This window comes from Ranitomeya imitator, chromosome 2, assembly GCF_032444005.1.
Source record: "Ranitomeya imitator isolate aRanImi1 chromosome 2, aRanImi1.pri, whole genome shotgun sequence".
Classification (NCBI taxonomy): Eukaryota; Metazoa; Chordata; class Amphibia; order Anura; family Dendrobatidae; genus Ranitomeya; species Ranitomeya imitator.
In genome coordinates, this window is record NC_091283.1 from 288,570,718 (window position 1) to 288,586,371 (window position 15,654).

Below are 15,654 nucleotides of genomic sequence, written 5' to 3' on the forward strand. Positions count from 1 at the left end.
GCAAAGGGTTAGAGTCCGGGAAGCAAATCAAATCAGGCAGGTTCAGGCACAGAGTGCAGAGGGATCAATGTTCCACAGGCAACAGCAAGTGTACGATGGACACTGGGGGGGGGAGGAACTAGCATGCTTAAATAGAATCCTGATTAAGGAAAATGAACACAGGTGATTGCAGCACAGACCCAGCACAGACTGACAGCCCCAGCACAAAGTATAAAAAAGACAGAGAGTGGAAACCGTGACAGTACCCCCCCTCTTCAAGGGGGGGCCACCAGACCCCCAGGTTTCCCAGGAAACCTCAGATGAAAGGCCTGGACCAACCGATCAGCCCATACAGAATGAACTGGAACCCAGGATCGTTCCTCAGGTCAATACCCCTTCCAAAGTACCAGATATTGAAGGGAATTCCGGACCATTCGGGAATCAACGATCCTCTGTTCCTCATATTCCAAGCCTCAGTCAATAGAAACTGGATAAGGCGGGGCAAAAATGACTGAACAGGGGGAATAAATTCCTTCAACAATTACTTGTGCAACACATTAGAAATACTGAAAGACCGAGGGAGCTTTAACTGGAACGCATCTGGATTGACCACCTCCAAAATTTCATATAGACCAATGAATCTAGGACCCAACTTTAGCGAGGGCACCCTCAACTTAATATTCTTAGAGGAAAGCCATACCTTATCTCCCACTCTCAAGGCGACTCCTGACGAGCGCCTCCCATTGGCCTTCCACTTCTGCCGATGCTGAGCCACCCCAATGTTCTTTTTAACCCTCCTCCAAACATCCCCCAGCTCTTGAATGGTGACATTCACCCAAGGACACCGAGAACTTATCCTGGAGAACTCATCAAAATGAGGATGAAACCTGTAATTACAGAAAAACGGTGAGGTCCCCATGGACTGATTAACCCGATTGTTAAAGGCAAACTCAGCCAGCGGAAGAAACGATGACCATTGACCAATTCTCCTGTTGATGAGCGACAAAACATTTTAAAATTTGCTCCAAAGACTGATTTGTCCTCTCTGTCTGACTGTTACTCCCAGGATGATAAGCATAAGGAAAAGGACAAATGAATCCCCAGTTTACTGCAGAAAGCCCTCCAAAATCTAGAGACAAATTGTACACCCCTATCAGATACAATATTTTGAGGAATTGCATGCAATCGTACCACATGAATAATAAACAGTGTGGAGAGAGTTTCACCATTGGGTAATCCAGATAATGGGACGAAGTGAGCTTGTTTACTGAAGTGATCGACTACCACCCAAATAGCAGTCATCCCCCCAGACCTTGGTAAATCTGAAATGAAATCCATGGACAAATGAGTCCATGGCCTTTCTGGAATTGGCAAAGGTGCCAATTCCCTGGCCGGCAATGCTGTACCTCAGCGCGTGCACAAGTTTCACAAGCAGACACAAAATCTCTAATATCCTTATACATGGCGGACCATCAAAAGTGTCTAGCAACTGCTTTCTGGGTGGCAGTGACCTTAGGATGACCACTCAACACAGAATCATGGAATTCTTGCAAATGGCGTAATCTGAGATGCACAGGGACAAACAGCTTGCCTTCAGGGATATTGGAAGGAGCCAAGTACTGAGCAGTACGAATCTCAGCTTCCAGCTCAGAGGAAACCATGGCCACAACACCACCCTGAGAAAGAATGGAGGAAGGAGGTTCTGGAAGAGTCACAGAATCAAGACTATGAGACAGGGCATCCGCCTTCACGTTCTTAGACCCTAGTCTGAAAGTAATAGAAAAATTGTATTGTGAAAAAAAACAAAGACTCAATATAAGCAAGATTTTTGTGATCCGTCACCACAGTGACTGGATGAACAGCTCCCTCCAAAAATGCCTCCACTCTTCAAAGGCCAATTTGACCAGAAGCAACTCCCGATTACCCACATCATAGTTTCTCGCAGAAGGAGAACATTTTTTAGGGAAGAAGGCACATGGTTGCAGGTTAGTTAAAGTCTCAAAGTCCTGAGACAACACAGCACCCACCCGACCTCAGAAGCATCTATCTCCACAATAAAAGGCCTCTGGAGGTCTGGTTGCACCAAAACAGGAGCAGACATAAAACATTTCTTTACATTTTCAAAAGCCCCAACTGCTTCCGACGACCAAACCTTTAGCTCTGCCCCTTTATGAGAGGTCCATAAGAGGCTTGACGATCTGAGAAAATCCTCTAATAAATTTTCTCTAAGGCTGGTTTCACATTTGCGTAGGGCAGAGCTGCGGAGGGCTGCACAGTTCCTCTGCTAAGCCCTGCCCACTGCCGCACCTCTTCCATTCAGCTCCGCCTACGTCAACATGCATCCTGCATACCTATTTTCAACATTGGGTACGCAGGCCATGCGAATGTATGTGGATGCCGCGTTTCCCGAGCACGCTCGGGTGTCCTCCGAGTATTTGTCAGTGCTCGGAGATTAAGTTTTCATCTCCGCAGCTGAATGATTTACAGCTACTAGCATAAGTACTTGTGGGGGTTGCCTGGTTGCTAGGGAATCCCCACATGTAATCAAGCTGGCTAACAGATGTAAATCATTCAGCTGCGGCAATGAAAACTAAATCTCCAAGCACTAACAAATACTCGGAGACCACCCGAGCATGCTCGGAAAATCTTAAGTAACGAGTATACTCGCTCATCACTATGTTCTATCAACGGCCACAATTTCAATAGGGCTTTCTAGCTTAACTGTCCCTAATCCTAACTTCAGAACCAGAAATTAATTCATAACTATGAAATTAGCAACAGATCCGCAGTAATAAGGGCAAATGTGAACAGACTCTGATCTTGAAAAAGAAGTTCTGCATTCAACACCTTATCAGAGGAGTAAAAGGGTACCTGTAATTCTGAGTGACATCCTCGACAATCACCCAGACTTGGGCTTTTCCCGATGGTTTGGTTGCTGCAGGTCGTGCCAAGCAATCCTTTAAGAAATGTCCAGCTTGGCCACAATAGAGACAAAGTCCAAGTTCCCGCCGGTCTCTCCTCTCCTTAATCCTAGAGTTTGCAGCACCAACCTCCATAGGTTCCACCTCAGGTGCCCAAGCCGGGCCAGTTGGACAAAATGGAGCCTCTTTTTGCAGCTCGTGTCTTTCCCGCATCCTCTGATCCATGCGGATAGCCTGAGTCATGGCCGCCACCAAACAACCAGGTGGAGCATGTAGAGCCTGACCGTCTTTAAGAGACACCGAAAGACCCCTGAGGAATTGGAATCTGAGAGCTGCGTCATTCCACAGATCTTCAGAAGACCACTGACGAAACCCAGTACAATAGTCTTCAGCTGTGCGGTTCCCCTGTGTCAGGTTCATAATCCTTGTCTCTGCCACCTTGACCCTGTCAGGTTCATCATAGATCTGTCCTAAAGCATCAAAAAAGACGTTCAGGAGCAAGAGAGGGTAGGGAAAATGCCCAGGTCTGGGGACCACCCAGCAAAAGAGACATTATAATTCCCACCCGCTGTGATTCATTCCCTGCTGACCGGGGGCGCAAGACAAACAATAATTTGCAACTCTAAAAACTCTGAACTGGGATTCTGAGGGGCAGTAAGAGTACCAGAATTGAGCATGAGAGGAAGCCAGTATGTTCTGTTCCAAGGCTAAATCCTGGACAGAGTCAGATTTGCTACCGGATTAAACAAAGTATTTTTCAGACTATAAGATGATCCGGACCATAAGACGCACCTAGGTTTTAGAGAAGGAAATTATGAAAAAAAAATTGAAGCAAAAAAATGGTCAATTCTGTACTGCAATATCCCCTATCCTTGTATATACGGTCCCCTCATCCCCATTCTGATACACATGGCCCATCATCCCTATCCTGGTATTCATGGCACCCTCATCCCTATCCTAGTATGCATGGCTCCCTCATCTCTATCCTGGTGTGCATGACCCCATCCTTATCCTGTAATGATTGGCCCCATCACAGTCCTGGTTCGATTGGTCTTATCCCTTTTCTGGTATAATTGGCCCCATGCCATTCCTGGAATGCATGGTCCCATCAGGAAAGATTTAAAAAAAAAAGTACAAAAAAAAAAACCCATTGCATTCACCTACACGGCGCTCACCAGGACCGTTCATCGCAGAGAGCGGTGAGTATCCATTCTTCTTCAGTAGCGCGCATTGTCCTGCTGCTGCCGGTGGTCACGTGTGCCGATACTTAACTTAATACGTGACCGGCGGCCGCAGGAGAAAGGCTCCAGTTGACACTGCGTGCTACTGAAGAGAAATGGAAACTCACCGCTCTCTGCAATGAACGGTCCCAGTGAGTATTCTGGCAGCTGTGTTCTGCTTGTGAACAGCGCATGACGTCCCTGCCATGCGCTGCTTACAAGCATTAAGCAGCTGCTGGCACCAGAGCAGGACACTGTGAGGGAGCGCCGTGTAGGTGAGTGTAATGTTTTTTGTTTGTTTTTTAATCTTTCCTGATGGGGCCATGGATACCAGGAACGGGATGGGGCCAATTATAAAAGTAAAAGGATGGGGCAAATCATACCAGGAACAGGATGGGGCCATTTATAGCAGGATGTTAGAAAAGTGAATATCCATTGCCCTCCACAGCCATGGGCGTGGAATGCAGTGCATATTCATTTCTCTTTAGCAGCGGGCACAGAAGCTAGCTGGAGCAGCCGGCTCAAGCCTTCTTTGACCCGATGCTCCGCCGAAACCGCTCCCCCACCTCCCCACCACAGCCAGAGCCCATACATCCAGACTATAGGAGGCACCCCCAATTTTCCTCCACATTTTGGGTGGGAAAAAAGTGCGTCTTATAGTCCGAAAAATACGGTATGTAACGGATCCATAGGTGGAAAACTGAAAAAATTTTAACGGTCAACCGTATTGTGATGTGAGTCACGGCAGTAATTATGTATACTACTTACTGTAGGTAAAGGGAGGTCAAACAATCCGAGGTCAAGTCCAGAAAATTGCGCAGTACGACAAAGGGAAGTCAGAGACGAAGTCCAATACACGAGCTGAGGTCAGAAAAGCCAGAGAGACAAAAAACAGTTACAGGGAAGAGGCACAAGCAAAGTCAGGTCACAAGCAAAGGTAAGAGTCCGGGAAGCGAATCAAGTCAAGCAGGGTCAGGGACAGAGGGATAAATGTTCCACAGGCAACAGCAAGTGTATGATTGACACTGAGGGGGGGAACTAGCGTGTCTAAATAGAACCCTGATTAAGGAAAATGAACACAGGTGATTGCAGCACAGACCCAAAAAGACAGAAACGGAGAGGAAATCGTGACAGTGAGATCTTATATAGACAGGTGTGTGCCTTTCCAAATCAAGTCCTATCAGTTTAATTAAACACAGCTGGACTCCAATGAAGGAGTAGAACCATCTCAAGGAGGATCACAAGGAAATGGACATCATGTGACTTAAATATGAGTGTCTGAGCAAAGGGTCTGAATACTTATGACCATGTGATATTTCGGTTTTTCTTTTTTAAGAAATTGGCTAAAATTAATACATTTCTGTTTTATTTACATCAAGAAGGGGTGGAAAATGTACATTAATGAGAAAAAAAATGAAGAGGCTCATCTCAGGTGCTGCCGTGGCCGGCGAGTAGAGCCCTAGAAAAGCCTTACCACGCCGGGCAGCCGAGGTCGGGTGGCTCGCCTCTCCTCCTCCACGTGGCTGCTCCCCTCTCCATGGCTCATGTGACTCAGGACCTCCTTCTCGTCCCTCTCGCGCCTCTTTGTGAGGTAAAGCGGGGTGGTGACGTGGCCGGGGTCCTCCCGAAGCTCCCCGGCGTCCTCGTCCCGTAGTGCTGCCGAAGTTAAAGAGTCCATGCGTGCCAGAAGTGACGTCGACGGCGCACTTCTGGTTCGCGTCCTGAGGTGTCCACGCTGGAACGCTCGCGCTGCTTTGCGATCCAGGGGCTCCGGTGCCTTAGCTGCTACAGGGGTCGTTCTTGGGATCCTCCTTGTGGACCAAGGAGAGGAGGGGCACACAATTGACCCTGGACCACGATGTCTTCATATCCTGGTCAGGAGCCTCCAGGTAAGACGCAGTGTCTCTGTGTGACAGTTCTGACCATGGACTGCGACAAACCTACAGCTGTGTCTGCATAGCCCAGCGTTCACCCTCCTACTGTGAGTAGCGGGGCTGGTCCTTCACTGCCTAGGCATTGAGAGCTATGGGTCATTTAGTATGCCTTCTCTCTCTATTAGGGAGAAGAGGTCTCTGCCCCAAAGAGCAAATCCAGCCGCAAGTGTGGTGTTTGATTCCAGGCTTCCTTCTGCTTACAAGAAGACGTTATGCCAACCTTGCACGAATGACATATTACGTGCTGAGCAGCCCTCCTTCCTGGACAGTATTAAAACGCTCATTAAGCAGGAGGTGCAAACCTTCATGGCAGCCCTTTCCCAGTCCCCAGTGCTGCACCCTTCTCTCCCTAAAAAGAGGAAAATGGCACCGGCTGAAACCGACTCAGACTCGGATGAAATTCATACCTCAGGGTTAGAGGATATTTGGGAAAATGAGGGCTCCACATCCACCCCTAAACCCGATAGTAAAATATACCATTTCTCTTCTGAGGATATGGAAGAGCTTGTTTCCATAGTGAGAAACATTATGGGGGTTGAGGAAGTGGAGCTGAAGCACTCAGTCCAAGATGAGATGTTTGGGGGGCTGAAACCCAGAGGTAAAAAAGGGTTTCCTATTCATGAAAATGTCCAAAATCTTATTTCCCAGGAGTGGGCCCCCCCAGGGAGGGGACTTAGCGTACCCTTGGAATTAAGAAATCGCTTTCCCCTTGAAAGTAACAATTCTAATTGGGAAATCCTTAAAGGTACCGTCACATTTAGCGACGCTGCAGCGATATAGACAACGATGTCGATCGCTGCAGCGTTGCTGTTTAGTCACTGGAGAGCTGTCACACAGACAGCTCTCCAGCGACCAACGATGCCGAAGTCTCCGGGTAACCAGGGTAAACATCGGGTTACTAAGCGCAGGGCCGCGCTTAGTAACCCAATGTTTACCCTGGTTACCATTGAAAAAGTAAAAAAAAAAAAAAAACACTACATACTTACATTCCTGTCGCATCCCCCAGTGTCAGCTTCCCTGCACTGTGTAAGCGCTGGCCGGAAAGCAGAGCGGTGACGTCACTGCTGTGCTGTGCTTTACGGCCGGCAGGCGCTGACACTGGGGGACGCAGGGAAGCTGACGCTGAGGGACGTGACAGGAATGTAAGTATGTCGTGTTTTTTTTTTACTTTTACAATGGTAACCAGGGTAAACATCGGGTTAGTAAGCGCGGCTCTACGCTTAGTAACCCGATATTTACCCTGGTTACCAGTGAACACATCGCTGGATCGGCGTCACACACGCCGATTCAGCGATGTCAGTGGGAGATCAGCGACCAAAATAAAGTCCTGATCATTCCCCAGCAACCAACGATCTCCCAGCAGGGGCCTGATCGTTGGTCGCTGTCACGCATAACGATTTCGTTAACGATATCGTTGCTACATCACAAAAAGCAACTATATCGTTAACGAAATCGTTATGCGTGAAGGTACCTTAAGGTAGACGTCCAGGTCTCTAAAGTAACCAAGTAGACGTCTCTCCCTTTCGAGGATTCTTCCCAATTAGAAGATCCTATGGATCGGAAGATAGAAAGCCACCTAAAAATGTCCTGGGAAGCCTCTACTAATTTGCTCAAAACAAATGTAGCTTCTACATGCGTCACCAGAGCCCTATTTCTCTGGCTTTGCAAGTTGGAAGAACACCTCTCTCAGGGGACCCCAGAGAGGAGATCCTGGACTCCCTACCCCTTCTCCAAAAGGCGACGGGCTTTTTAGCTGATTCCTCAGGAGAATCTGTTCGGGTGGCAGCAAGGTCCTTAGTCCTCGCTAATTCAGCTAGGAGAGCCCTTTGGCTGAAATCGTAGGGGGGTGACATCACCTCTAAAACTAAACTTTGTGCCATCCGCTTTCAAGGACACCATATGTTTGGGCCAGTCTTGGATGATATCCTTGAAAAAGCTTTGGATAAGGAAATAAAATAAATAGCTTCCCAAACAGAAAATTACTAGGAAGTGTTTTTTTTTGTCCCCCTCGTGAACATTCCTCCCAGAAGGAGTTCTGGGGAAAAGGTAAGTCTGGACGGTGGAGCTACCCAAAGGGGGGTAGAGGCAAGAACATTCTTGTTGCTCCACAACAGCAGACCCCGGACAAACAGTGACTCTCTGGTGAGGGGGGGGGGTCGACTCTTGCATTTTCTCGCCCAATGGCAGTCCATATCCACAAACCAGTGGATGCTCCACACCATACAATTTGGGCTGAAGTTGGAATTCGAGAGTACCCCCCCAGTGTCTGAGAATTACCCCGTTACAGACTCCAGATTTCCAGAATTCCTTACTCCATCAAGTACAGGATCACTTGCGAAAAAAAGTAATCTCACATGTACCCCAGCAAGAGATAGGCAGAGGCCATTATTCTCACCTATTCCTCATAAGGAAGCCCTCCGGAAAATGCAGGGTTATCATAAATTTAAAAACCCCTGAATCAGTTTATCAAATACCGGAGGTTCAAGATGGAGTCGATCAAAATGGCAATCCCTCTTATTGGACAAGACTGGGTGATGGCTACGATAGACCTGAGGGACGCTTACTACCATGTTCCGATCCATGATGGGGGATCACCCATTTCCAGTTCAATGCGCTCCTGTTCGGCATATCCTCAGCACTGAGGGTGGTCTGAAAGGTTATGAGCGAAGCAGTCATCTTCATCCATCTTCAGGGAATATGTATTGTTCCATATTTAGACGACTTCCTCATCGTCGCTCCATCGATATCTCGGCTGAATCGGGATGAGTCAAAAACCCTGGAGATCCTCGAATCCCTAGGCTGGATCCTGAATTTTCAGAAGCCAGACCTACACCCTTCCCCAAGGAAGAAATTCCTGGGGATTCTCTTAGATTCAGAAAAGAAGACATCCTTCCTTCCAGAGGATCGTCAGCGTGACCTTCGTCAGAGAATCTACAGATTCAAACAGCAAAGGTCACCAACCTTAAGAGAGTCCATGTCCATTCTGGGGTCCCTAACCGTGTATTCTGGCAGTGTCCTGGGCTCAGGCACATACACGAACCCTCAATCCCACGTCATTCTACTCTCACGGAAGTATCGGAACGTTCTGTCCAGGAAAATTCCACTTCCCGGACACGTGAAGTCGGCCCTCTCATGGTGGCTGAATTGCCGAAACCTGCAGCGGGCAGTGAATTGGGATCAGCTCCCCCTGAAAGTACTTTGTACAGATGCCAGTCAAAAAGATTGGGGAGCCGTGGTGGAGGAAGCATATTTCAAAGGACTGTGGTCCCCGGACATAAGATCCAGATCGTCAAACCTGAAAGAACTGAAGGCAGTGGAGGAAGCACTAAAAGCTGCTTCATCTCTCAACCAAAACCATCATATTCGTATCTACTCCGACAAAGCAACTGCGGTGGTCTACCTCTGTCACCAAGGTGGCATGAAATATGCCAGCTTAAAATGAATCGCGGCAAGGATATTTCTCTGGGCAGAGAAACACCTATTGTCCATCTCAGCAGTGCATCTGAAGGGTTTGGACAATATCCAGGCGGACTTCCTCAGCAGGAAGGACGTCCATCCTGAAGAATGGTGCCTGAACCAAGCGGTCTTCCTATCCCTGACCTCGAGATGGGGGAACCCAGAGGTCGAATTATTTGCAAATGCTCAAAATGCAAAATCAAAAACATTTTTCTCCCTCAGTCCTGCATACGGTGCTTGGGGGATAGATGCTTTCACCCATCCATGGATTTTCAACCTGGCTTACGGCTTCCCACCAATCCCTATGCTGGTGAAAATGCTGCAGAAGATCCAGTTGGACCAGGTCACGACAATCTTAATTGCTCCAATGTGGTCAGGGCAAAGATGGTACAGCGCTTTGATGGATATGGCCCAGGAAGGTCCCTTATTTCTGCCCCAAAAGACCAACCTCCTTTATCAGGGTTCCTTACTTTACCCAAACCTCAACAGATTGAACCTTGCGGCTTTGTTACGGAGGCCAGCATCCTAAAAGCCAGAGGTCTCTTGGACAGAGAAATCCACACTCTCCAAAAAAGCATAAAACCAGTAATCAATGCCATCTGTGGCAAAGTATGGAAGTTCTCTTCCTGGTGTCTTCCCAACGTCCCTGATCCCTTCCATCCCAACATTGCTCAGGTCCTAGACTTCTTCCAGAAGGGATTAGAGCTAGGGCTTACCCCAAGCACACTGAGGGTTCAGGTTTCTGCTCTTAGTTCCTTTTTTTACCAGGACCTGGCTGGGCACCGCTTGATCAAATGGTTTATGACCTCTGCAAGCAGAATACATCCTAGACTCCCTATCCATGTTCCCCCCTGGGATCTAAATTTAGTGCTCAACAGTCTAAGGTTCACATTGCGTTAAGTGCAGTCTGTTCAACGCATGTGTTAAACAGACTGCACAACAAAAGTGCCTTTTAAAGATCGCGTTATGCGATCGCTCGGTGACGGACCCTGAAACGCTGCAGACCGCGTCCTAGGGTCCGTCACAAAATAACAGCACATCGCTAATGCATGCCAATTATGACATACGCTAGCCATGCGCTACATAATGTCAGTCAATGAGTGCGCTAACTCATCCATTACATAGCGTTAGTGCCACTATGTAACGGATGCCGTCAGTGCATTGCCATCAACGCAATGTGAACCCTGCCTAACTTAAGGTCACATTTAAACCCTGGTCTTCAATATCTTTAAAAATCCTAACACTTAAGACTGTTTTCCTTGTGGCAATTACCATGGCTAGATGCATAGTAGAATTGCAAGCCCTGTCTGTAGAAGAGCCCTACCTATCTCTGAACTCTTTTGCGTTTGGATCTCTCTTTTATGCCCAAAGTTGTCTCAGACTTTCATAGGGGTCAGGATATTGTGTTGCCCTCATTTTGCCCAAAACCTTCCAATGCGAAGGAAGAAAATTTCCACACTCTGGATGTTCGCAGGGTGGTCCTCCATTACCTTGAACAGTCCAAGGTTTGGATGATTGAACAGAATCTTTTTATTAAGTTTTCAGGCCAAACTAAAGGAAAGAAAGCATCAAAAAGCACAATTGAAAACAGGATCAAACAGGCCATCTTTCTAGCATATTCGGTAAAAGATCTCTCTCCTCCTGCTTCGCTAAAGGCTCACTCCACTCGATCAGTCTCTACATCATGGGCAGCATGAGGGAACGCTTCATCTGAGTAGATATGCAGAGCCGCCACCAGGTCTTCTGTACATACTTTCACCAGACACTACAGACTAAATTTTGACAGGGATCTAACATTCGTTAGACGAGTTCTGCAAGCTGTGGTCCCTCCCTAAAGAAATCAGTGTTGGTATGACTCCAAGGTGACTGTCATGGAAGATGACTGGAGAAAATAGAATTTGTCTTATCGGAAATTCAGTGTCTAGGAACCTTCCACAACAGCACTAATTTCCTTCCCTATCTGATACTCCTTTAGGATGATTCCTGCATTTTGGGGGTAACTATACATGCTAGTGTGTCCATAAAAAACACTGGAGATAGCAGGAAGGGGAGGGTTATTTAACCTCTTTGTGTTTCCTGTCCCCCATAAGGGCGGGGAGACATCCTCCAAGGTGACTGTTGTGGAAGATTCCTAGAAACCGAATTACCGATAAGATTAATTCTATTTTTTTTTTTTTTACAGCAAAATAGTGTCACTAACTAGGGTAGTGCACAGCAAAAACAATTGAATAGAAGCCTCTAACACCACAATTTGTAGCCATCAGATAGATGAGGCGTGTGACGGAGACACCATGCATTCAAATATCTGGCCTGTATTTTTTTTTTGCCGGCCAGTAAAATTGTGTCAATAAGTAGGCTAAGACACAACAAAATCAATTCCATGGAGGCCTAAAATAGCACAATTTTGAGCACAATGATATGTGATCCGTGTGGCGGACAAAGCCCAGTGTAAAATATCTGTCCTGCAGCTAAATATTTTGGCCAGCAAAATGGTGTCACAAAATGTATAAGACACTCCAAAAAATGTTTACAGTACTACAAAAATATGTTAACAGTCTTAACAAGGAATTTAGCAAAAAAATCCGTATAACACCTTTTATATACACAACCTCCAAATACATAAGTGGGGGAAGATGACAAATGTTGGTCACCTCTGCTGTAAACTGAGTACCCTGGTCCGAGATAATCTCCCGGGGAAATCCAACCCGTGAGAAAACCTGGAGCAGGGCGGCCGCCACCGTCTCTGCCAGTATGTTAGGTAACGCAACCGCCTCTGGATACCGTGTGGCATAATCTACCACTGTCAATACCGGTTTTTACGTACCGGTAATAGGATTTTATGGAGCCACGACAGCACCCCTACGAGAGAGGGGATCTGCCCACCTTCCGGACAGGAACCTACAGAATTTAAAGGGGCGGTCCCCCTCATCACTCCAGTTTGTGTTTCAGAGTATAAGGGACACCGCCATTGAGTTAGTACATAAACATATATACTTAAACATTACTAAATACCATCACCTTCTAAAGAGTGATTTTTTAACAAGCACACTTTCCCCAAAGGGTGCAGAAACCAGTGAATAACTACGGGGGGGGGGGAAATGTGCGGGTGCTGTCGTGGCTCCGTAAAATCCTATTACCGGTACGTAAAAACCGGTTTTCCTATCGCCACGACAGCACCCCTACGAGAGATTTTCAAAGATCCATCACCTGGGAGGGACTACAGCACTAAGTACTGTACGGCCAAAAACTAAATTGGCCTCTGAAGATAAATCAAGGCGATAATGTCTATAAAAGGTGGAAGGAGATGACCAAGTTGCCGCCTTACATATTACGTCTATGGAGACGTCCGCTCTTTCCGCCCAGGATGAGGCCATGGCTCGAGTGGAGTGGGCCCTGATGCCATCTGGTGGTGTCTGGCCTTTAGCAGTATAAGCAAGATATATGGCATCTCTTATCCATCTGGCGATAGACGCTTTAGTTACACTCGCCCCTTTCCTTGGATTCTGAAAGGAAACAAACAGAGCCCTACTCTGCCTCCATGGTTCTGTTTTGTGTAAGTACTCTAATAGAACTCTTCTGACATCTAACATGTGATATTTCTGCTCCTCAGCTGAATTCGGATTGTCACAGAGAGATGGTAAAATTATTTCCTGACTTCTATGAAATTTGCAAGCCACTTTTGGTAGGTATGCTGGATCAGGTTTTAACACTACCCTGTCCTGAAAGACCATTAAATAAGGAGGATCTTTCGACAAAGCTTGTAAGTCACTCACTCTCCTAGCAGAGGTCAGGGCTACTAGGAAGGCTGTTTTTAAAGTAAAATTTTTTATGGAGACAGAATCTATTGGCTCAAAGGGGGGTTCTGTTAAGGCTACGTTCACATTAGCGTTTCGCGCCGCTGCGTCGGCGACGCAACGCACGACGCACGCAAAAACGCGCACAAACGCTGCGTTTTGCGACGCGTGCGTCGTTTTTTGACGAAAATCGGACGCAAGAAAAATGCAACTTGTTGCATTTTCTTGCGTCCGACGCTAGCGTCAAAAACGACGCACGTGTCGGAAAACGCAACGCGAAAAACGCATGCGTCCCCCATGTTAAACATAGGGGCGCATGACGCGTGCGTCGCCGCTGCGTCGCCCGACGCTATAGCGACGCACACTAGCGGAACGCTAGTGTGAACATAGCCTAAGGCGTCTAAAACCAAATTTAAATCCCATGGTGGTAATCTAGAAATATACACTGGGTTACTACGTTCAGAGGCCCTAATAAATCGGGAAACCCATCTATTTCCCGCCACATCGCTGTTATACAACGCTCCCAAAGCTGATACTTGGACTCTAAGGGTATTTACCGCCAAGCCCAATTCTCGGCCCTTCTGTAAAAACTCCAGAATAGCCGGAATAGGAACCTTGCCTGAAAAGGGATGTTGGTAGAATGCAAGGAACTTTTTCCAAGTTTTAGTATAGATTTTAGTGGTAACTTCTTTCCGGCTATTTAAAAGGGTAGATATGAGAGCCTCTGAAAACCCTCTTCTCCTCAATAACTCCCTCTCAAATTCAACGCCGTCAGATGCAGGGATTCCACATTGGGGTAAAGGAATGGACCCTGAGAAAGAAGCTCCGGGTTGTTCGGCAGTACCCAGGGGTCGGACACAGACATTGTCCTGAGTAGCGAGAACCATGCCCTCCTGGGCCAAAAGGGGGCAATCAGGATAACTCTCGCCCTCTCCTCCCTGATCTTCCTGAGGACTATAGGGATCAGACACATTGGGGGAAACGCATAAGCCAGAGGGAAATCCCAGTGTATTTGAAGGGAGTCTATTATACAGGGCTTGTCCGCCACCTGAAGAGAAGCGAACTTCCTGGTCTGTCTGTTCTCTCTCGTTGCAAACAGATCAATAACGGGCAACCCCCATAGGTCTACTATTTGTTTGAACACCCGTCGATTCAGAACCCATTCTCCCTGACGTAAAGAATGACGGCTGAGGTAATCTGCCTCTGTGTTGAGCTCTCCCCGAATGTGAACGGCTGATAGAGAGCGAAAGTGGGCTTTGGCTATTTCGAGTATGTCTGTGGCAGTGTTCATTAGGGATCTTGACCTTGTACCCCCTTGATGGTTGAGATACGCCACTACTGTTGTGTTGTCTGTCTGGATTCTTACATGTGAATCCTGCAGAGATGGAAGCAACCTGAGTAAGGCCTTCTTTACTGCCGTGAGCTCCTTCCAGTTTGAGGACTCTTGAGCCTCTAAGAGAGACCATTGCCCTTGAGTCCAGACATCTCCTATGTGAGCTCCCCAACCTATAGGACTGGCATCGGTTGTGACAGTGTTGTCTGGTACTATACTCCAGCGTACTCCTTTTCCTAAATGTCTTCTGTTCAACCACCATCTCAGACTGTGTAGAGTGGCGGTGGACAGCCTGAGTCTTCCGCCTAATTGCCCTTGAAGACTCCTTTCTGTATCCAAGACTTGGGCCTGCAACACTCGAGTGTGGAATTGAGCCCACTGGACGGCTGGTATGCAGGACGTCAGGGATCCCAGAAGGGACATAGCGTCTCTTAAAGTCAGATCTGGCTTTTTTGTTACCGTACTGACTTTGTGCACAATCCTCTGCTTTTTCTCTTCCGGAAGGAAACACTGTTGCACTTCCGAATCCAGCAGAATACCTAGGAAAGTCTGAGTCGTTGATGGTTCGAGTCTTGACTTTTCCATATTGACTATCCAACCCAAGTCCTGTAAGGAAGATATTACATGATTTAGGTGAGTACTACACTGGCAAAAAGAATTTCCCACTACCAGGAAGTCATCCAAGTAGGGTATAATTAACGTATCCTGTTCTCTGACATAGGCCATTACTTCTGCCATGACTTTAGTAAACACCCTCGGTGCCATAGATAGACCAAAGGGCATTGCCGCAAATTGAAAGTGTCTGACCTGGTCGTTTAAGCGCACCGCCATTCTGAGGAATTGTTGATGATCCTGGTGAATGGGCAGATGGTAATACGCATCTTTTAAATCCAGGACTGTCATATAACATCTGGGAAAGAGAAGTTTAGTTGCCGTTTTAATAGATTCCATCTTAAAGGCATGATACTCTAGATGTTTGTTCAATCTCCGTAGGTTTATGATGGTTCGAAAGGATCC

At 47.1% G+C, this 15,654-nt stretch overlaps 1 protein-coding gene across 1 annotated transcript in view; it reads right to left on the reverse strand.

Annotated features, from left to right (window-relative positions):
* The window catches only part of LOC138663217 (oocyte zinc finger protein XlCOF22-like), a 39,556-nt gene extending 26,229 nt beyond the window's left edge, over positions 1 to 13,327 (reverse strand). The window contains exons 1-2 of the mRNA XM_069749379.1: positions 12,836 to 13,327; positions 4,889 to 4,981 (exon numbers count right to left, since the gene is read on the reverse strand). The gene's annotated coding sequence lies outside the window, so the exon portion shown is untranslated. The remainder of the gene's footprint in view (positions 1 to 4,888; positions 4,982 to 12,835) is intronic.
* Positions 13,328 to 15,654: the final 2,327 nt, after the last annotated feature.